At 36.5% G+C, this 22,808-nt stretch overlaps 1 protein-coding gene across 4 annotated transcripts in view; it reads right to left on the reverse strand.

Moving 5' to 3' along the window:
* Window positions 1-1,971: 1,971 nt before the first annotated feature.
* PRR16 (proline rich 16) overlaps window positions 1,972-22,808 on the reverse strand; it is a 290,139-nt gene continuing 269,302 nt past the window's right edge. For all 4 annotated transcript variants that reach the window (XM_070374093.1, XM_070374092.1, XM_070374094.1 and 1 more), the window contains one exon: window positions 1,972-3,204. The gene's annotated coding sequence lies outside the window, so the exon portion shown is untranslated. The remainder of the gene's footprint in view (window positions 3,205-22,808) is intronic.

The following is a 22,808-nucleotide window of genomic DNA, read 5'->3' on the forward strand; positions in this document are numbered from 1 at the left end:
ACAAGACTCCAGCCTTGCTTGCTTATCTTAAAGCATTAGCCTGAGGGGCAGGCATCTAACTGAGTTCACATCCAAGGACCTGCTGGCTGGTGGCACTGCCTTCAACAGTCCCTCTTCCTTGCTCTGTTGCTCTGTCCAGCAGGCACCATCTTTTTTTTTTTTTTTTTAAGCATTGCTTTCTGGGTCCCCTCCAACATTCTGCTTAGGTGTTTTTTCCCCAGCTGGAGCCACTTACATGCTCCACCCCCTGCCTCCTTTTATCTATAGCAGACACCATCTTTTTTTTTTTTTTTTTAATTCTAAGCTTTTTTCTTTTTCTTTTTTCACCATGGTGCCTTCTACACTCTCTCTATGCCTTCCTCCTAAACATAAATACCTCTCAGAGGGGAGTTTAACACACATCTAGTGCCCCCGGTTTGGGGAGGGGTGGGGTGGGCGGCCGCTCAGGGGACATCCCTTAATTGCTTGGCTCAGGAGGCCAGGGGGATATATGATCCTGGGCTCAACCAGAGAACCATTTCTTGGCCAACCACCACCCTCGGGCACTGCACAGAGACCAGAATGAAAGACCAGTCTTTCTGAGGAAAAGGCCTACTTACCTCTCCTGGAGCTTTGGCTTGAGGGGCAGACTTCTGGTTCAAAGCACAGCTTACCACCTAGGAAGGGCCTGGGTGGGGGTCTGTACAAAGACAGTTATACAGGCAGTCTTTGCGCTCTCCCTCTGCCTTGCTCCAGCTCCCTTGTGTGTCCCCTAAAAGAATTTATCTCCTTGTCCAACAACCCAAGTTTTCCGCCTGGTACCAGAGAACACTTCTACATTGCCTTGGCTCTGGTGGCCAATGGGGCTTATGCTTGTGGGTCCCACAGGATTTCAATCAAGGGAAAAGGAGTTCTTAAAGGGCTACCGCCTGCAGGGCACAGCAAAAGGCAACAGAAACAGGAGATCAGTCTTTCTATGAAAGGACCCTGTTCATTTACTAACAGGTTTTCTGAGAGTCTCTCACAAAATACTCATCTAAGGGTTGAGTGTAATCCTTTCCAAAGACCTCAGAGGACCGGTGCTATGTCTTCCACTCTCCAGAGCATCCCAGACATATCCATAGTTAATAATACTCTACTGCATATTTAAAAGTAGCTAGGAGAAGGGGTCTTGCAAGTTCCCATCATAAGAAATAACTATGTGTGCTGACAGATGTTACCTAGACTTATTGCAGTAATAATTTTGCAATATACACAGATATCAAGTCATTATAATGTATACCTGAAATTAACATAATTTTATCAATTATATTCCAATTCAAAAAAAGAATAATTTGTGGGAGCTGCACACTACTTACTGGTGATTGCAATGATCATAAATACAGGCTCCAGCTGATGAGTTGCAAGTAAGGATGAGAACTTTGTGGGCACTCAATAAGCCCTTGTTGATAAGAACACTGTTTTTGCTCCAGTATAATTGCCTAGTCATTTTTACATACAATGATGGAAGTTCTCAGCAGACCTCTGACTGAGGACTCATTAGATATGATTAATGGCCTATATATATATATACACACACACACACACATATACATAAATTATCTTCTTTTAGAGCAGAATTTCAAGAAGACAATTTAGAGGACATCCTTATTGATAAAATAATTATTATTTTTTTCTTTTCCAGCAATGTCCTCAGTATTTTAAAACTAACTTCAGATAGCATAACTAGAATATTAAAAAATAATCCTTGACAAGAAAGTTCTCATGAAAAATATATCAATTCTTCTTCAGAGTTTAGGGAATAGAAAACACAATTTTATACCACAAAATATTTGAAATGTTAGTATTCCAGAAGTTCTGAATTTGTATGACAAAAGCTTACCTATGACCAAAGAAAACTTATCTTCCAGGTAATGAAAAGCAAATCAAATGAGCAACTACAAGTAATACAAACAACACATTTATTTAGAAAAATAAACTGAAAATGCTGTTTGTGTAGTACATTTCCCCATGAGGCATAGATAAATGGCTATAAAAATCTCTTATATGTCAAATACAAATTACAAATGATTTTGTTAAGAGAACAAATAGATGTTCAACACAGATGTTTAGTGTACAGTTCACTGTATTTGACTTCTTCGCTGTAAATGATATAAAATGATCCTCACTAAAAAAAAAAAAAAAAAAAAAAAACAATTTTTGATCCCTTTTTCATTCGTTGGACCACCCTGATGCTTTTTCATTATTATTCTGTAGTTCTTTAATCTGAGACAAGTCCATTTTTTTATAACTGATTTTTTTTTTTTATAGAAGAAAGAGAAATCAATGCCTGGAGAATTCTTACATGTTTCCTTTTTGGACTCCTGCAAGAAACTGTTTGTTGTGGTCTCAAAACTCATGGGACCATCTGTGCAAATAACAGCACACATCATTACCCTGAATGGAAGTGACAGTGCAAATAGTAGAAGTGCGTTGGGAAGTAATCAGTAAGAACTGACCTCCCCTCTCTCAACCAGTATGGAGTGAAGGATCGAATGCAGAAACTTTTCAAGCAATTGACAACAATACTCTTACGCCATTATGGCTTTGAAGGTGTACACAAGATGACAAATGTCCTCTCTGTTTGCAAACAACAACATTCTGTCCTTATACTGTTCATTGCGGCAATATTCCTCTGTTCAGTTTTTGTTGTGTATGTTTTTGTTTTGTTTACATATTTTGAAATGCTGAGTAATTCTAGCTATAGACACCTATTTCTATACTTTCACCTTCCCAAACGTTACATCAATTTATAATTTACTGGCTTAATTACTAAATATAAACTTTGGGAGGTTCACATCTGGGGATAATTTCAATGATAAAGTGAGATGAATTTTGTTTGTTTGCTTTTTGGTTTTTTGTAGGCTTGCTTATTTAGTCTTTTTCATTTCTTTTTTTTTTTAATCTTCTTGGTAATTTCTGAGTGAAGACATTTAAGGCTGTGGCTTTTTTTTTTTTTTTTCAGGGCTCTGCTCATGGCTGTCAGACTAGAGGCAGATAGTTTTAAGCAGACCATATCAGTGATCATTTGTGCTCCAAGTTGAGGGGTTTGCTGCTCCAAGATGGACAATTTTCTGGTTATTTCAAAATTAGATCTGGCCTCAAGAAGTCATAGTGATGAATCTGAAGTGAGAAAAATGAACTGACATGCCTCCAAATAAAGGTATTCCTTCCAACCTGAAGGAGCTGTCAGAAAAAAGAAAACAAAAGACAAAATATCAGTTTAAATAGCAAGTATAGTTTAATAAAAGATATAAAAATTATTTAAAATGAAGAAATAATTTGTTAGTAGTATGCAATTTAAATTTCTTTGAATTATTAAGGATTTTACTTTAAAAGTATAATCACATTTTGAACATATATTCCATTTAAATCTTATATATAAAAACAATATTTGATAACAGTCATCAAAATTTAGTAGCACCATGTTTATATTTCAATTAAAAGATCTCTTACCTCTGACAGTTTTTAAAACTTAGGATAAATTTGTCCACTTGTACCAAGTTCTCAAAAGAGTTCATAAATTTTAAGACAATAAACTTTTCAACACGCATCACCCTCAAAACAAAGTTAATCAAGAAATCAGACCTATTAAGGTAGGACCTTCATTTTCAATTACCAAACAGTATTTTCAAAACATTTTGCCTAATGTAATGTTTCATTGCAATTTATATAGTCTAAATATATTATCAAACTGCCAAAAGACACCCTTTTTCATGATATACCACAACTGCCCAAGAACTAGCCTTTCTTTAGAATCTATGGTACCTTCAAATTAGCACCTTAAAATAACGTATATCCACATTTGTAATTAATGAATAAATTTTTCTGAAAACATTGGAAAATAAAACCTAGCCATAATTTTCACCCTGCCTTCCTGACATCAAACAGGCTCAGCACCACTAATGTCAAGCAAGTATGGTATTCTCTTTACATTATGATATAATAGAGAATATTTCTGCAATAATTTATTATAATAGATCCCAAAAGTTATTAAAATAAATCTTGGGCCATAATTGAACAGCAAATTATTGGAAATCTCAGAGACATAGAGTAATGGTTTTAAGTGTATTTTTAATCCCTTAAATCCATCTGAGACCCCCCTGTTTTAAACCTTTTCATTTGAGGGTAGGTGAGGCCCAAGTTCAAGATATTTTCTCCAATACACAGACATACATATAGACAACAGCATAAATCTTTTAGTCCTTCTGTGAGAGACCCTTAATCATTACCATTCTATTGGACGAATTAGAATTATTTTCATTTTTACTCTCAACTACCAAGATACAGTTCCACAATGAAATAATGTAAATAATCAAAATGAAAAAAATAATGCTCTCACTCAACTCTAAGATTAAAACTAAAGAAGTCACCCAACATAATTAGTAAATGTGTGTTGAGGACTTAATCTGGCTCATCATTAAAGATGTTTTATGAAAGAGAAGTCATAGAAGACAAGCTTTTGTCATGTAGTTGTTTAGGATGATGTGAGACTGTATCAGAGAGGAGTGGAGAAGGCTGGACTGAACTGGCCTAACCTGTACTCAGTGCAACATGGCTTGTATCTGCCTGTGTCATTTTGTATCACCTAGAAATATAAATCCTTTATATATGTTTTTCTTTTGCTTATATAGAGGCAATTGGCATTCAAATAATTACTAACGTATTAGCAACAGTTTACAATAATTAAACTTTCAGTTTTACTATTAAAAGCATGCAAAATACACAAAGGTGACTTTCTACAAATATATAGGAACATAATTCATGTACTTGGGACCAAGACAAAAGTCAGTGTACCAATTATATTGTCATAGCTCTGTGATATCGGAGAAGGTGATGGCACCCCACTCCAGTACTCTTGCCTGGAAAATCCCATGGATGGAGGAGCCTGGTAGGCTGCAGTCCATGGGGTCGCTAAGAGTCGGACATGACTGAGCGACTTCACTTTCACTTTTCCCTTTCATGCATTGGAGAAGGAAATGGCAACCCACTCCAGTGTTCTTGCCTGGAGAATCCCAGGGATGGGGGAGCCTGGTGGGCTGCCATCTATGGGGTCACACAGAGTCAGACACGACTGAAGCGATTTAGCAGTAGCAGCAGCTCTGTGATATAGAACTCCTTAGTAGGCTATATCATTATTTATTACAGCTTATTGAAACTGGTAAAACAATCTATCGTTCATTCTAAAATATGTATTCACCTTCCATTGTATATCAAATATGCTATAGGAATCAGAGATATAAAAATGCAATCTCCTGCCCTCAAAAAGATTAGTACCAAAAGGTAATAGTCATAGTAAAAGAAGAGTTGTGTCATAAAATATATTTAACGAATGGGAGCATGCGAGTAGAAGCCTACAGAAAAAGGCATTTGAACTGAGACTTGATGGATGGGTTGGAGTTTGCAAAAGTGATATGTTGCTATTTATTATGAAATGTAAGTATTGTAGATGGAGAGAACTGCATGGGCAAAGATGCAGAAGCAGGGGATAGTGTAGTACCTTTAATATTGTATAGCATAGAAGTGGAGGGAGAAAATATGAGGCTAGCAGGAGCCAAAAATGTCTTTTTATTCTATGTGAAAATATTTAGATTTTTATCTTAAATGCAATAGGAACCACTGGAAAATTCTGATGAGAAGAGTGGCTGGAGGAAATGTGGAAAGTACAACGCAAGGGAAGAGGGATGCATATGGCAGACATTTACAGAAAAGCAATGGCAAAGCCATCGGCTGAAAGCAACAACTAATAATTCCAGTTGCAGATGCTTTTTTAGTGGCAAAATGAAGAGAGAAAAATAACTCATTCTTTCTTTCTTCATTGGGACAGGGTTTCATTCATTTTCTACCTATTTATGATAAGAGCAAACATTATGAAACTTTCCTTGTTCCACCAAGTTTTCATGGAAGCAGATACTGCCTCTGAGCCCTAAGTGATCATACATTTAAAGTAGAGAATAAAATCTTCTATTCAATAACTAGTACATGTCTAAGTCCTCGATTAGATTCTAAGATTGGGTATTAAGGAACACATTTAAGTCTTGCTGAGTTTTGAAGATACATTGCCAATATCCAGGCCTTTCACTGTATGGTATTAGATATCAATTCAATCTGTTAATCTCAGACTCAAATATTTCCTCCCACTAAAGAAAACCCCAAATAACATTTTGTGTATAATTTCACAATTAAAATTTTTCATTCATTTTCATTATTACAGGTCTTAAAATACAAACATTTTTAAATCTCAGCATTCTCTTTTTTTTTATGTCTGCTTCAAATATGGAAACATGTAATACACCATCACAATTACACAAGTTAAATAAATTTACTCAGCAGTGAAATATGAAACATAAATAACATATACCAAAATTTTGTATAATCAATAAATTGAAGTGCTCATGGAAATGCTTTCTGATCCATTCTTCAGATTGGTGGGTTGTTTCATTCTTTTTAAAATTTTTAGGCTTTAAGTCATTAAATGTCAAATTACTTTATGTAAGTAGCATCTTAAGTGACTGAGAACATTTCTACACAGCAAGAACAACAAGATTTTAAAATGTCAAAGACAGCAAATAATGCTAAAAAAAAATTGAAAATATTACATAAATTTTGTCCAAATAGAAGTGTCTTATGATTCTATATCTATGTGAAACTTGTAATTTTTATGATTCTTTCCTTTATATTTCTTAAATATAAATACATAAATTTTATATAAATGTGTACTATTCTAAAATATAGTTTATAAAAAATAAGCATTTATATATAAATATATATTATGTACATATATATATAATTTAAAATATTTTAAACCTAGGGATAATGTGTCATGTTTCATGAGTCTGTTTAATTTTAAGAAGTAGTAACTATGAAGAAATCAAAGTCATTTCAATAAAATCTGTCTTATTTCCCCCAAACTGTTAAACTGATAGCAGCAAGATAAAGTCAAACAAAGATGTATGAAGTACCTATTCTAAGGAAGATATTAGGCCAAGCATGGAAAATTGAGAATAAAAACTTAGATTTCTCTTATATCTAAACACAGAGCTAAATACTTTCTCATATTATTTAATCACTATATCAAGCTATGAAATAGATAGTGGTGGTTTAGTCGCTAAGTCACAACTCCATGGACTGCAGGCCTGCTAGGCTCTTCTGCTCATGGAATTCTCTAGGTGAGAATACTGGAGTGGGTGGACATTTCCTTCTCCAAGGGATCTTCTGGGCCCAGGGATTGAACCCATATCTCCTGCATTGCAGACAGACTTTACCGCTGAGTCAGCAGGGAAGCCCCTAATGAAGTAGATGGTCTAACCAATTTCCAAGTATGGACATTCTGGCTCTGGTGAGACTAAATCAAGGTCAGCACTACAACCTGAAGCCAAATTCACTATCCCTATGCCATTTGACACTATCGCTATAGAGATGACTATTTGTTAAACAGAGTAGGATCCACATAGACTGAAATATTTGCTATCTGAGCCTTTATAAAAAAAGTTTGTCCATCCTGGTTGAATCTATCTAACTTGTCTGTTGTAGTATTACTTATGAATCTAACTTCATATTTTCCAAATGGATTGCCAACTATTTTAACTATGGTTACTGAATTATCTAAATCTTACTGTGTTTTGATATTCTATTGTTATCATTAAACAATTCACATACATACATGATGTATGTCTGGACACTAGTCATCTCCAGTATACATTTCAGATTCAGATGTCTTTTTCTTTTAGCAAAATTTTAAAATTCTATGGGTCAGCATGGGATTTATAAACTAATTGGGGCAGAATTGACATCTTTATTACAATATTAAAGTATTAATATGAGGAACTTATTGGATCATCACAACTATTTAGACTCCCAGATTAGGTTGCTCAGTACTATTTTCTTCATAGGCATCTTTAACATTTCTTGTTCAATTTATTCCTAGATAGTATATAGCTGTTGTTTCTATTATGCTAGAATATCTTAAATCACATTTTGTGTTAATTACTGGTATAGAAGACTATGTTGAATTTTTAAATATCCTTATATCTAGCTAATTTAATTACTTTCTCTTATTGGTACTAATACATGAAGTGAAGTGAAATGAAAGTCGCTCAGTCATTTCCAACTCTTCGCAACCCCGTGGACTATACAGTCCATGGAATTCTCCAGGCCAGAATACTGGAGTGGGTAGCGGTTCCTTTCTCCAGGAGATCTTCTCAACCCAGGAATGGAACCCAGGTCTCCCACATTACAGGTGGATTCTTTATCAGCAGAGCCACCAGGGAAACTAATAGGTTTTCACCAATTCTCTTGGATTATCAAGATAAATATTCATATCATCTATAAATACTGTTTCATCTTCTTTTCAAAGTTTAGACCTTTTGTGGTTTTTATTTTTGTCTTTTTTCATTTGTTTAGTATCTCTAGTAAAATGTTAAAACAGTGTCAGTGATAGAAGTGGTTCATAAATTTTTTTTTATTATCATGCCTATAATATGGGAAAGTCTTGACTGCTTTTTGTTTTCTTCTCTTGTTATTGTTTTTAAAAATGTTTCTTGAGGCTTTTGGTTATTTATGTTTTTTCTATAAAATTAACTGTTCTACCTACACTGAAACATAGAAACCCTTCCCTTTAAGTGCTTTTCCTTCTGATTCCTAAAGTTCCTCATTTATTTTTTTCTTCCTCATCTTCAATGGCATGATAGACTGAGTAGTTGTATCCCTCCAAAATTCATACATTGAAACCTAATCCTCAATCAAAAGGCCATTCGGAGGTGTGGCCTTTTGGAGGTGACTAAGTAATGAGGGCAGAACCCTCACGAATGGGATTAGTACTCTTTTTTTTTTTTTTAACTTTACAATATTGTATTGGTTTTGCCAAATATCAACATGAATCCACCATAGGTATACACGTCTTCCCCATCCTGAACCCTCCTCCCTCCTCCCTCCCTGTACCATCCCTCTGGGTCGTCTCAGTGCACCAGCCCCAAGCATCCAGTATCGTGCATCGAACCTGGACTGGCAACTCGTTTCATATCCTCTATGACCCACAGTGGGATTAGTACTCTTATAGAGAAGACGACAAAGAGCGCTCACCCATTCTGTCATTTAAGAAGTACAGGGAGAAGTAGTAACCAGGAATTGGGCTTTCACCAGACTCTGAACCTGCAGGTGCCTTGATCTTGGACTTCTTGGCCTCCAGTTGTGAGAAATAAATGTTTGTTGTTTAGACCACCCAGTCTAGTATTTTTGTTGACCCCAGTCCTAACTTTTTAGACATTTGGCAAAAAGAATTATGTTGACATTCTTTTCAAAATAAAACAAATTATTTTTAATCAAATCTTCTTTCATAGTTTGATACTTTTTGTTAATTTTGTTTTTGTTTTTATTAGTTTTTCTTATCTACTTTTCTTGAGATCATTTTATTATTCTTTTTTCAATTTTCTGAGTTACACTATAGCTGTCATTTTGAATTTTATTGCATTGTAAGTCAGAGAATAAGGCCTGTTTGGTAATTCAAATTCCTAATATTTGTGTTTTCTAATATGAATGGAGGGATGGCAAGATATTTTTTCCTTCTTTATGAAAAGAAATATGACCTTGAGAGAACTTTCTAGCTTAGTTTCCATGGAAACCTATGTCAGCTGTATTATCAGGCTACATTGCTTATCATAAAAATAAGCCCTGAAAAAAAAAAAATAAGCCCTGATTTGTAAACTGAATCTGGTCTGGGGGCCTGTGGATGACTATAAATACCTTGTAGAATTTGAGTGAGGTACATTTTTGTAACTGGTGATATTTTTTGCTTATGGGCTATTATAAAAGATACCGACTCCTATCTGGGACATGGGAAATATTAGAATAGGTCTCATCCTTACCCATGATCTCATATTTATACCTGAGCTGTCATTTCACAGTACTGGAGAAAGACTTTAGCCCTAGACACTTGTGGGAACTGCCATGTTAAAGAATCACCTGAATGTGCTCAACTGATTCACTTGGTTTATTGCATTACAGCCTTCTAATGGAACCATTGTCAAGTGTGGCCTGTTAGGGTCATGTGAGACTGACTGTCCAGTTGAGCCTAAAACCAGTACTGGGTATTGTACACATGGAGGTTCTTTTTCATCCATGCATTTATAAAAATGTAATTGGCTTCAATATTCTGTGATGTATAGAAGGCTAAGCATAGTCAGGAGAAGGCTTAAGGGAAAACTGTGTACCCCCTGCATCTTGTACTATAGTCTGAAGATGTAACTAACACCTGAGTCCCCTCTGGATGATGCCAGAGTTGTCTTAGTCATGATATGCCTACAATAATGAAGTCTGATGCAAGGGAGAATTTTGAATGAGATTAAATAACACTCTTTCAGAAAGAATTAATAAAAATGAACAAGCCACTATAGCAAAAGAAGTTGGACAGAGTTTGTTTGTTTTTTTTTTAATATGTGCAAAAAAAAATGTTTCAAAAACCTTTTAATAAGAATTCTGAGGCAATCTTTTTCTCAAAAGATAGGTAAGCAATGTGTAACCTGTTTGAAAGAGAATGTAGATGAAGCATTCTAGAACATAGATAAGAAGACCTAGGTGGGCTTTTAAAAACATGATGTGACATTTCCTCTCACTCATGTAGCATGCTTTATATTCTGCCCATGTATTGGGTCCAAGTTATAAAAAGTTGAATTGTTTTAGTTATTACACAGATACACATATAACTTGGTCTAAAGCAATTAAATTAGGAAAAGCCAGTTATGGATGTACTTCATTGTCATCTTTACGTTCCATTAAACATCTAGCTAGTTTGGCGTAACATTTTAGTCCATGCTTCACAAACTATGAATACTGAGAAAATTACCTTGAAAATGTTTATTCTGATATGAAGAAAAGCATACTGCTAATTCCAGCATCATGTTTTACATTGGCACAACTAATTTCTTCTTATGAATTATCTATGACATTTTCTAAAATAGAAGTTTGATTCTCTGATAGCTTTCCTGTTTTTCATATCCCAGAGCAGTGCAGATCCTGACTAAGAAATCTGTAATTCCATGAGCAGGACACACTGAACAAACTATGTAATAATGGACTTACTGGGGATATTTAGTAAGTACGTGTGTGCCTGACCAAGCAACAGTTTAGAGAGGCGACATTCAAGCCTTTAGGAACAGATGTCATTTTCTAAAATACCTGATACCCTAAAAGACCATGCACCTCAGAATTTCCCTTCTCATCTGAGCTATTGTATCAGACATGACATTCAATAATCTATTTGTAAATTACTAAGTCTAGTTCCAAAATATGCAGAGTCCAGTGAAAAATAGAATGAATGTCCCTTGTGCAAAAAGCAAGAACAAAAGCTCTGTCCTCTCCTCCCTAGTCTTTCTTTTGTGTGCTATCTAATGTCATGCTCTTCTGAGATAGGTTGAATGCAGACTCGCACAAGCTTTACCTTGCAAATAAGAGCACATCACACGGCTGCCAGTGTTTTGGCCTCCACCAAGCCAAAGGGCGGCAATGATCTTGGCATGTGGGGGGAAGTGGGTAGCCTGGAGCTCATCCTGGTGGGTGGTGAATGTAGAACCACACCTGAGGGAAAGCTTCAAGCCCCAGAACATTCTCTATTATCCTAACAGACTGTACTTATGCAACACAAATTCAAAGATAAAAATTACAAGACAATGACTGCAAAGCATTAAACCCCAAGCTTAAGGCGGTATGTGGGCACATTGCGGGACGGGATGCTTCTGAAGACATGGCCCTATGCAATTGCAATGGTCACACACCCATGATTGAAAGTTGTCCCAAATAGACTGTTTCATTGGCCCCACTCCAAGCTTAAGGAGTTAAGCTTTGAAATTCAGAATAGCCCCAAGCACATGTCTGCTGCTGCTGCTAAGTCGCTTCAGTCGTGTCCGACTCTGTGACCCCATAGACGGCAGCCCACCAGGCTCCCCCGTCCCTGGGATTCTCCAGGCAAGAACACTGGAGTGGGTTGTCATTTCCTTCTCCAATGCTTGAAAGTGAAAGTGAAGTCGCTCAGTTGTGTCTGACCTTCAGCGACCCCATGGACTGCAGCCTACCAGGCTCCTCCATCCATGGGATTTTTCAGGCAAGAGTACTGGAGTGGGGTGCCATTGCCTTCTCCGAAGCACATGTCTAGCTTTGTCTATTACTATGTTCTGTTAGCTTCATTTTTTTCTTCAAAAGCAACTACATAAGAACAATGCACATACCTATATAAGGATTTACATGAAATAAGCTTATTTACATAAATAAGCTAAAGATACACCTTAAAATGTTTACATGACATGGCAACGTCTTAGCAAATGGTCACTTTATTGTAAGTAAATTATTAGTGCCCACTTGCTAAGATGTTTTTTTGTTTTTTTTTCATAGAAAAATAGAATCTTTATCTAGTGTGTAAACTAGCCATCCAAACGTTACCTTCTAAAATAAGGACATACTTTGTAAAATTCATGTATAATATATAGTGTTAGTGAAAATCACTCAGTCATGTCCGACTCTTTGCAACCCCATCTACTGTAGCTGGCCAGGCTCCTCTGTCCATGGAATTCTCCAGGAAAGAATACTGGAGTGAGTAGCCTTTCCCTTCTCCAAGGTATCTTTCCAACAAAGGGATCAAACCCATGTCTCCCACATCATAGGCAGATTCTTTACCAGCTGAGCCACCAGAGAAGCCCAAGAATACTGGAGTTTGGTAGCCTATCCCTTCTCCAGTGTATCTTCCTAACCCACAAATCGAACTGGGGTCTCCTGAATTGCAGGTGGATTCTTTACCAGATGAGCTACCACAGAAGCCCATAATATATAAGTACTGGACAACTGAATATGGGGAAATTCTCTAAGAAAATTAGCAATAAATATAAATAAAAATATAGAAGTTTTCCTATCCATAGAATATCTGCATCTGCACAGCAGAAAACACTTTGTTATCATGTTAAACTTTAGATTTCTTTTTTCACATGTGTTTATCTATGTAGAATCCTATCAGTTTGAAAAGGATGTTTTTCAATTATTTTACCAATTAATTTAATTCAGTTGAAATCAATTTTATGACATAGTTTTTAATAATGATGGAAATTATGTGTTCTGAAAGATATTATTTATAATAGTGAAGTTACTATAATGTGGTAATGCTGTAAGATATTAATGAGATATTTACAATTATTTCAATATATGTATATCATAAAAGACTTTCAAAAAAACATCTTAAAAGCTTACCTTAGACAGTGGATATTTTTGTCAACCTTTTGAAAAAAAAATTATTACTTCTACATAAATGATACAATTAAATATCATAGTTAAAGTCTTCTTTAGGATAAGAGTAAATTGTGTGGAAAAAAAAGTACTTTTATTTCATCCTTTCAGTCGAAGGTAGAAGTATTACCTTGAAGAATACTTTCTACGAATATTTTTCCTCTGCTCATTATGGGCACAAATGAATCACTAGATTACTCAAGATTGCCACCAACTTGGCTAATGCTAAACTCTGCATGGATTGATCAACTAGCAAACTCTTGCAAATTCTAAACACAGTGCCTGGTATGATGTTATGATTTTGGAGTCTGAGGATCATAATTAAGTTCCATACCACAGTACTTTTAAGGACAAGAAAGATTTTGAGACAAAATTTCCACATTGGTCAAAAAAAAAAGAAAAATCAGATAGCATTGTTAGGGGAAGCACACTGATTGAAACCGCCCACCCTGGCCAGGCACCATAGTAACCATTTGCATGAGTTATTTTATGACAGAAGATCCTGATAAGGAAGATGGAACTAATAAGCCACCACCAACTGGAAGAGTTCGGGAAAGATCTAAAGGAGACACCGTGTGTCCGTCCACTTCCCAGAATCCCTCTCGCTAGCATCCATCTTGACTGAGTGATGCGTGCACCACCAGGAAAGACTCTGAATTAGAATGATTGGCCAAAGACCACCCGGAAACTAATCCCATCACCATAAAACCCGAAACTGTGAGCCACGCAGCAGAGCAGTTCTCCTGGGTTCCCTTACCCTACTGCTCTCCACCCGGGTGCCCTTTCCCAATAAAATCTCTTGCTTTGTCAGCACATGTGTCTCCTCGGACAATTCATTTCCGAGTGTTAGACAAGAGCCCAGTTTTGGGCCCTAGAAGGGGTCCGCCTTCCTGCAACAGCATGAATGCCATTTGCAGCAGCATTGATAGACCTAGAGATTATCATATTAAGTGAAGAAAGTCAGACAGGCAAAGACAAATATCACATAGTATCAGTATCACTTATACGTGGTGTGTGGGTTAGTCACTCAGTTGTGTCCGACTCTTTGTGACCCCATAGACTGTAGCCTGCCAGGCTCCTCTGTCCATGGGATTCTCCAAGCAAGAATACTGGAGTAGGGTGCCATTTCCTTCTCCAACTCATATGTGGAATCTAATTTAAAAAGTGATACAAAATGAAGTTATTGACAAAGCAGTTACAGATATTGCAAACAAATTTATGGCTACCAGATGGGAAACGTGGAGGGGAGGGATAAATCAGGAAGTTGAGATTAACAAACACACAATACTATATATTTATATATCTAATATGTAGTTACTTACAATACTATATATAAGATAGATAACCAACAAGGACCTACTATAGCACAGGGAACTCTACTCAATATTCTGCAATAATCTATATAGATAAAGAATCTGAAAAAGTATAAATATAAGTATATATATGACTGAATCATGTTGTACAATAAAACTAACACTATATTGTAAATCAACTATATTTTAATAAATTTAAAAAAATGGAATGACATTAACATGTACCTCCCAGAGTTGATGAAGAAAATACATGAGAACGTAGGTAAAAATGATTTTACAACATTGACATATTTCCTTTCATAAAAAGAATCATTGGACAAATATACTTTGGGGCAGATAAGTCCAAAGGAGACTTGCCATCATCTGGTGCTCCACCTCCCACAGCTGGATGAGGCCACAGCAGTGGATTTCTCAGGAAATAAAACCAGAGTCAAAATAACCATTAGCAACAATGGCCATTTTTGCAACCAAAGTGTTATAAATGTTTTCTAATATGTAATTACTTTAGGGCAATAAAGTGCATGGTGAAAAAGTACAGAAGTGTAAACAAATGCTTAACGAATCAATATAGAAAAAACAGCAGTACACTTAGTCTTTTTCTGTGAACACAGAAAAGCACACTAAATGAGGATATTTACTTCTTAATCTGAGGAAGTTGGGGGGCGGGTGGAATTTAAAACCTGGATGTTTACTTACCCTGGTTCCCCTTGATCTACACTAATGGTGTTCAGAGGACAGTGTTGTTTTTGTGTTTATATTGTTTTATTTTGTTTTTAAAAATTCTCTGCTTTCATAATGTTTTCATTAGCCTAGGCTAAACAGGAATATCACTCATGCTAATGATTTTGAATTGTTTTCTTCAAAGCCAAGAAGGTTTTAAAACCCCTCTTCTTCCTAAATCCCGTTTTTCCTGCCCCTCCTTTTAATTTCCTTTTTTTATTCACTGACTTGCTGCTTAAAGAAACAGTTGCAGCCAGATTGGAGAGCACTGTGAAATGAATGGCTGTGGTATTTATCCCTTCTTTTGGCAAAACTCCTTTGTGTAAGTGCATTAAAGACGGCTGAAACTAATGTTAACACGTGCACATTTCAGTGAGTTTCCCTGGAAATGAGGCATGCTGGAGGAATGGCATGATTTTTTCATGTTGGAATGAAAGTATCTTCAATCAAAACAAAATTAAAATGCTAACGCTGCTCCCTCCTCCTTGCTTAAACATTCTGTCAAACCGCATTCGTTTCAGGTTTTTAATTTATTACATGAAACAAGTGATACCAATACTTCCCCCTCTAATATCTGCTGATGTTTTTCAATAATTAAGTTCTCCAGACAAGCAATAAAATGCTGCTCTCATTTTTATGATATGGTAGTTCTTTCTCCTGGCTTTTAAATAAATGATAGGATGCCGTCTGTGAAACAGCAAGTGGGACTTTATGGGTTGGATTCTTATTAACCTCATATAATCAGCTAACTAGTCTTTCTTCCCCAAGCACAGGTAGGGTTAGAAGTCAAGGACAGGGAAGTTAGCCATTAAAAATCTGCTGAATAAAGCAATTTTATAGTCTGAACAGGAAATCAGAGATTCTCTTGAGTTACTAAGGTCTCTGAAGTTACTGGGATTCCCAGTAACTTCTGGGTGCAGTGGTAAAGAACTCACCTGCCATTGTAGGACACGCAAGAGATACAGGTTCAATCCCTGGGTCAGAAAGATACCCTTGAGAAGGAAATGGCCATCCACTCCAGTGTTCTTGCCTGGAGAATTCCATGGACAGAGGAGCCTGATAGGCTACAGTCCATGGCGTCACAAAGAGTGTGACTGAGCATGCACATGCATGCATGCAGGCTGAAGTCACTAGACTTAAAAAAAACATCTAGTTACCCATGCTCAGAGGCTACCTCTAGTCTCCATCTCCCTTTTTAAAACATTGTACTCAAAAGAAAATAAAAATAAAGCAAAATAAAATATATTCTCTTTAAATGTTATTTTTTATCTTCCAAAATGCTTTGCATTTTAGGCACACAGGACTGAATACTATAAGCTCAAGGATGGGCAAAATATCTTCCACCAACTATAATAAAATGGTATTTCTGGAAAGTTTTTGCAAATGCAGCATATGGAATTTCTCTAACTTTTTTTTCTGCTCATCTTGAGAGGAGTAAGAGAATGTTACAAATTTTTTAATTGGAAGTTATCTAGGATATTTTTCACTTAACTTGAGAAAAGGTCAATTTCCTATTACCTTTACTTCAATCTTGCCACCATTGGGAACTAGAAACCATGAGTATCCATATGTATACACTCACATTACCAATAGAAAACAGATGATCCTTAGTAAATGAGACAAGTAACTGAACAACAAGCTGTCTTCACTGCCATTAAACTTGAAATTAATCAGAAGGATGTCCCAGGTACCCTAACACTATTTGCCATGATACTTCACAAATACAATTCAATGACATATCTCTTTAATTCTAAAAGACGTAAACTATACTATCAAAGTGTCACTAACATATTATATTTAGAATTCAATTATTCTTTCAATAATGACTAAACCAAAAATAGTCTCAGTATTTGGCTTTCAAGGCACTTTTGAAGCCTAATATATTCTATTCAAATATTCCCTTTTTCACCTCAGGAAAAATGTACAGACAGCATGTATGATTTCTGCACTTTCAATTCTGCATTGTCAGTGGAATCCTAACTTTAATAGAGGCCCAGAAACCAGTGTGCTTCTGGATAAACTGGATTCAGGGGTGGAGATGGGTGTAATTTGAAAAAGGCCTCATAGTATATACAATAAAAACTTAGAAGCTTGAGGCAACTTAGTGTGAATATAAACAGCCCCGTACATTTCAACAGCCTCCAGGTTCATCTTTAATAAAATATGTGCAATGTTTAGTATCCTTGGCATTACTAACATTCTGGTCTGTATAATTATTTCTTCAGGGTCAGGAGGTTATGTTGTGCATTATAAGCTATTTAGCATCATCCCTGGACTCAGGGTCATTCAATATCTTAAAACAAAAAGCTAAATGGTGTTACTTTGTTCATTCACCCAACTTAAAACCTGTGAACTCCTACCCTCTGCAATTAACTGTAATGAAGCTACTGTATATTCTTTCATCAATAGCAATAGGAATTGTGGTTAAAAAGAGAGTAATACTTGTTCTACTTGAACAAGTAGATAATACTACATAATGCTTGTTCTTACATAGAACAATGTTCTATACTACTCATAATAGTATTTTAGAAAGCTAAAACGAAAGTTACAATTTTTAAGAGCTAATAGTAAAATTTTTATTTCATCACCCCCCCCCGCCCCCGCCCGCCATGAATTCATCATCCCTCCATTATTTAGCCTGGCCAACAAAGACAGGTTTGACTACGATGTTCCAGTACCGAGCAACGTCTTGAATTTTACACAGTATTGTCAGTCCCATTACAGAAACATTTATTGGAAATGTTCATAGGTGCATGAATGGCTCAAGGCCTTTGGAAAACAAAGGTGAAGATATTAAAGGAAGTACCAAATGATTTTTGAGCAGAAATTAGAGAACAATGACCTCTGCTTGAAGGAATTGTGGAAGACTTTGAAGTCAGCTTCCTTGGTGTTCAATAAGAGAGGGAAAATTATTCAAGCAACACAGGGACAGAGTCAAAAATGCATATAAAGGGATGGTGAGAAATCAATGTAATTAAAATCTTACCTCCAGAAAGGGTAGCAATAACAGGAGACAAAGCCAGAAGGGGGAATGTTAGCAAGTAAATAACAGAAAGAGACCCTTCAGTGTTTTAAACTGGAAGGTGACCTGTTCATATCTGCAGTTTAGAAGGACGGCTCTGCAGGTGTATGTAGAATGAAATGGAATAGAGCAGACCTAAAATACGAGATAGGGTTTGCTGTCCATTAAGGAGGTATTTCAGTTGAAAGTGAGATATTGAACTGAAAAAAAATTGCATAAGGGATTGAAAACAGAGGAAGAGATTCAAACAAAATTTAGGATGTAGAATGGACAGAACTGCAAAATGATTGGAGTTGAAAATGAAGAAATGAGGGCGATTTTTCTCTGCTGTCTCCCATGAGGTGATTTGGCTAGATAGTAATGTCATTTTCAGAGATAGGAAAAGAGGCAAGGAACAAATTTTAAGGAAATGCATTGTTAACCGTAGAGAGTATGTCATTGCACTAAATACCAAAGCAACATGTATCACAAAGAATATTTACTGTATTTCTGTGTAAATTGTAGAAATGTTTGTTAAGATGGGAAATCTGGTTTCTTAAATCACAGGCTCTCCAAAAGGAACTTTACTTGTTGATATTATTTCTATTAATTATAGGGGATTCCACTGGGAATCTTTAAACTTCATTTCCATGAATGTAATGCCTTAATACAGTATAGTTAGAGAATGTGCTGGGAAACAGTACTTGAAACAGTAGTGTGCTCACTGGAGGGAAGAAAACTGCTGATTAATACACAAGAATTCTCTGACATTAAATTAAAGAATTTAATTAAATTAAAGAAATTAATTTAATTAAATGCAGCCACGAAATTAAAGACACTTGCTTCTTGGAAGAAAAGCTATGACAAACCTAGACGGCATATTAAAAAGCAGAGACATTACTTGGCTGACATAGGTTCGTCTAGTCAAAGATATGGTTTTTCCAGTAGTCATGTACGGATGTGGGAGCTGGACCATAAGGAAAGCTGAGTGCTGAAGAATTGATACTTTCAAACTGGTGTTGGAGAAGACTCTTGAGAGTCCCTTGGACTGTAAGGAGATAAAACCAGTCAGTCCTCAAGAAAATCAATCCTGAATATTCACTGGAAGGACTGAAGCTGAAGCCCTAATACTTTGACCACCTGATACAAAGAGCTGACTCATTGGAAAAGACACTGACGCTGGGAAAGATTAAGGCAGAAGGAGAAGGGGATGACAGAGGATGAGCTGGTTGGAATGCATCACCGACTCAATGGACATGAGTTTGAGCAAGCTCTGAGAGATGGTGATAGACAGGGAAGCCTGGCATGCTGCAGTCCATGGGGTCACAAAGAGTTGGACATGACTCAGTGACCGAACAGCAAATCCTCTAGACAAATTAATGGTATGGACTTATCCCTTAAAATAGGCAGATGTACACCTATGTAATCTTTCTCTTCCAATTTCTAAATTCATAGACAGCCTTCTAATTTCATGATTTTTATATTCATGAATTTCATTCTTTGCATGGAATTCATCTTGTACAACCCTTGATTTAGGGTTGTACAAATTTAATCATAGGTATTATTTTTAAAAATCAAATATATATATACATGGAGGTATATCTTTAGTGTCAATAGGGAATATTTCTTCTTCCAAATAAACTCATATAGATCATGGTTTTACAACCCTGTACTACTGACATTTCGGTTGGATCATTCCTCACTGACAGTAGGGAAGGGGAAAATGTCAGGTGCACTGTGAACCTCTGCTCACTAGCATTAGCAACCCCCAGTTCTGACAATCTCAAATGTCTCCAGGATTTGTCAAATGTCTACTGGAAGGCACATTCACTCCATTTGAAAACCTCAGCTACAGAAAATGACTAGTACTTTTGTAAAACTCCCACAAAAGAATGTCTGATGTAATTGGCCTCTATTATCAATAGGTTTTGCATCCTCAGATTCAACCAACTTCAGACTGAAGATATTTAAAAAATTCAAGAAAGTTCCACAACTTGAACTTGCCACACTGGCAACTATTTACATGGCATTTGCATTGTATTAAGAGTATTAAAAATCTAGGGATGATTTAAAGTATACACTGGGTGGGGGGGGGGGGCATGCCTAGGTTATATACAAATAGTATGCCATTTTATATGAGGAACTTGGGCATCCTTGGATTTTGGTATCTGTGATGGGGGGATAGGTGTCCTGGAACCAGTCTCCTGCAAAGATACTAAAGGATAAACACAAAACTATGAGAGAAATCGAAATGACCTGGGGCAAAGTGATAGCTTTAGATACAAATCAAAAGTATAATCCATGAATTGTTCTTCTTTCCAAAGAAAAATCTTCTCATGGGAAAATTTTCTAGAACAGAAACAGCTAAGGCCAGTGTTTAGATCTCCTAGTTTGAGGAGGACAACTCAGTATTTTCTCCTACCTCCCTATTCTCATTGTAAGAGTGAAAATTTTCTATTTTTCATGGATGACTGAGATTTAGACAATAAAGTTATTATATCACAGCAGCTGCTTTTTATCTATTTTTTTCATCTTCCTTTTTACAAAATTAACTTTCCCTTTAAGAAATTAAATCCTCAAACTTGAGTAAGGAACAAACTGATATCTTCATATCAACAGGAAATTCATCAACTAAAAAAGAAGTGAAGTACTGTAAAACTTAGTTAATAATTGAATATAGTTCCATCTGCAATATAAGCAAGTTTATGCTCTTATGGAAAATGTTAACTTCATTTAATACTGTAATGGGAAATCTGTAACTTATGGGCAAGTTAAGGGATATATTAGGATCAGATACAAAAATCTGCTAATACTCATATAATACAGTTACTGAAGATTTAATAGAAAGCCTGTTTTTCTCTTCTCTGCCATTCCTTTGTCCCAGTCTTGCTCTGTAGAACCAAGTATTTCGTCCCTCTCTTTATTATCATTCATATTTCTTAGTCTTATTTTCAGGATACTAGAAATCTATTTGCTCCCTGTATTTATTTCCTTGTTTACTGATATATTATCCATTTCATTCTGGGGGCTACTCCTCCCCTTAACTCTTAGCAGGTAGTCTGATAGAAATAGTGTTTTTCCCTTTAACACAGAACATCTGATTTTTCAGCTAGACAGTTGGTCACGCAGAATAGATACTATCCTGATGGTATACGTGGCCATCTAACAGAGCTGGAAGAGGATGGAAGTGAAAGTACTGAGTGGCAGTATTTGGAAAACTTTTTAAAAGAGAAGTTCCCCATTCTGTTGTTAACGTTTCTCCCTTTCCTCAAACCTGTTACCTGGAATGTAGATTTGATGGCTGGAGCTCTGGCTGTACATTTACACATTTAGTATGAACACGCTATGTCAGAGATGCCCAAGAGCAATGCTGAAAGGAAACTCAGTGTTGCTTTTGTAGACCAGGAGTGCCATATCAGCCCTCATCTGCCTCAAGACTTGTATATAAGAAACAAACTTGAATAATGCTTTGTTTCTAAAACCATTGTGATTTGGAGACCCTGTTTTTCACATAGGAATCTAACTTTAACAGATATGGGTGAGAATCTACTCTGAATGGAGCACATGATCTAAGTCTAAGTTAAAAAGTTGATCACATTTCTCTGTTTCAGAGGGAGACATTTACTACACCAGTGTCTTGTAAGAAGGCATACTTAGAGCTATCTCAAACTCATACTTAGCCAGAAAAATATTGATAAGTGAACTATAAAGATGCTATCCCTCTCACAAAACCTCTAAGTATATTTTGGTTTAAATATCAAAATTCATATGACCTTGGTGTGTAGTAAAAACATCACATTGTCGTTGTTTACTCAGTCACATCCAACTCTTTTTGACTCCATGGACTGCAACACGCCAGACTTCCCTCTCTTTCACTGTCTCCTGGAATTTGCTCAAATTCATATCCATTGAGTTGGTGATGCTATCTAACCATCTTATTCTCTACCACCCTCTTCATCTTTTGCCTTCAATCTTTCCCAACATCAGGGTCTTTTCCAATGAGTTGGCTCTTTGATCAAGTGGCCAAAGTACTGGAGTTTCAGCTTCAGCATTAGTCCTTCCAATGAATCAGTTCAGTTCAATTCAGTTCAGTCACTCAGTGGTGTCTGACTCTTTGCGACCCCATGAATCGCAGCACGCCAGGCCTCCCTGTCCATCACCAACTCCCGGAGTTCACCCAGACTCACGTCCATTGAGTCAGTGATGCCATCCAGCCATCTCATCCTCTGTTGCCCCCTTCTCCTCCTGCCCCCAATCCCTCCCAGCATCAGAGTCTTTTCCAGTGAGTCAACTCTTCGCATGAGGTGGCCAAAGTACTGGAGTTTCAGCTTCAGCATCATTCCTTCCAAAGAAATCCCAGGGCTGATCTCCTTCAGAATGGACTGGTTGGATCTCCTTGCGGTCCAAGGGACTCTCAAGAGTCTTCTCCAACACCACAGTTCAAAAGCATCAATTCTTCGGCGCTCAGCCTTCTTCACAGTCCAACTCTCACA

This window comes from Bos mutus, chromosome 7 (assembly GCF_027580195.1).
Source record: "Bos mutus isolate GX-2022 chromosome 7, NWIPB_WYAK_1.1, whole genome shotgun sequence".
Lineage (NCBI taxonomy): Eukaryota > Metazoa > Chordata > Mammalia > Artiodactyla > Bovidae > Bos > Bos mutus.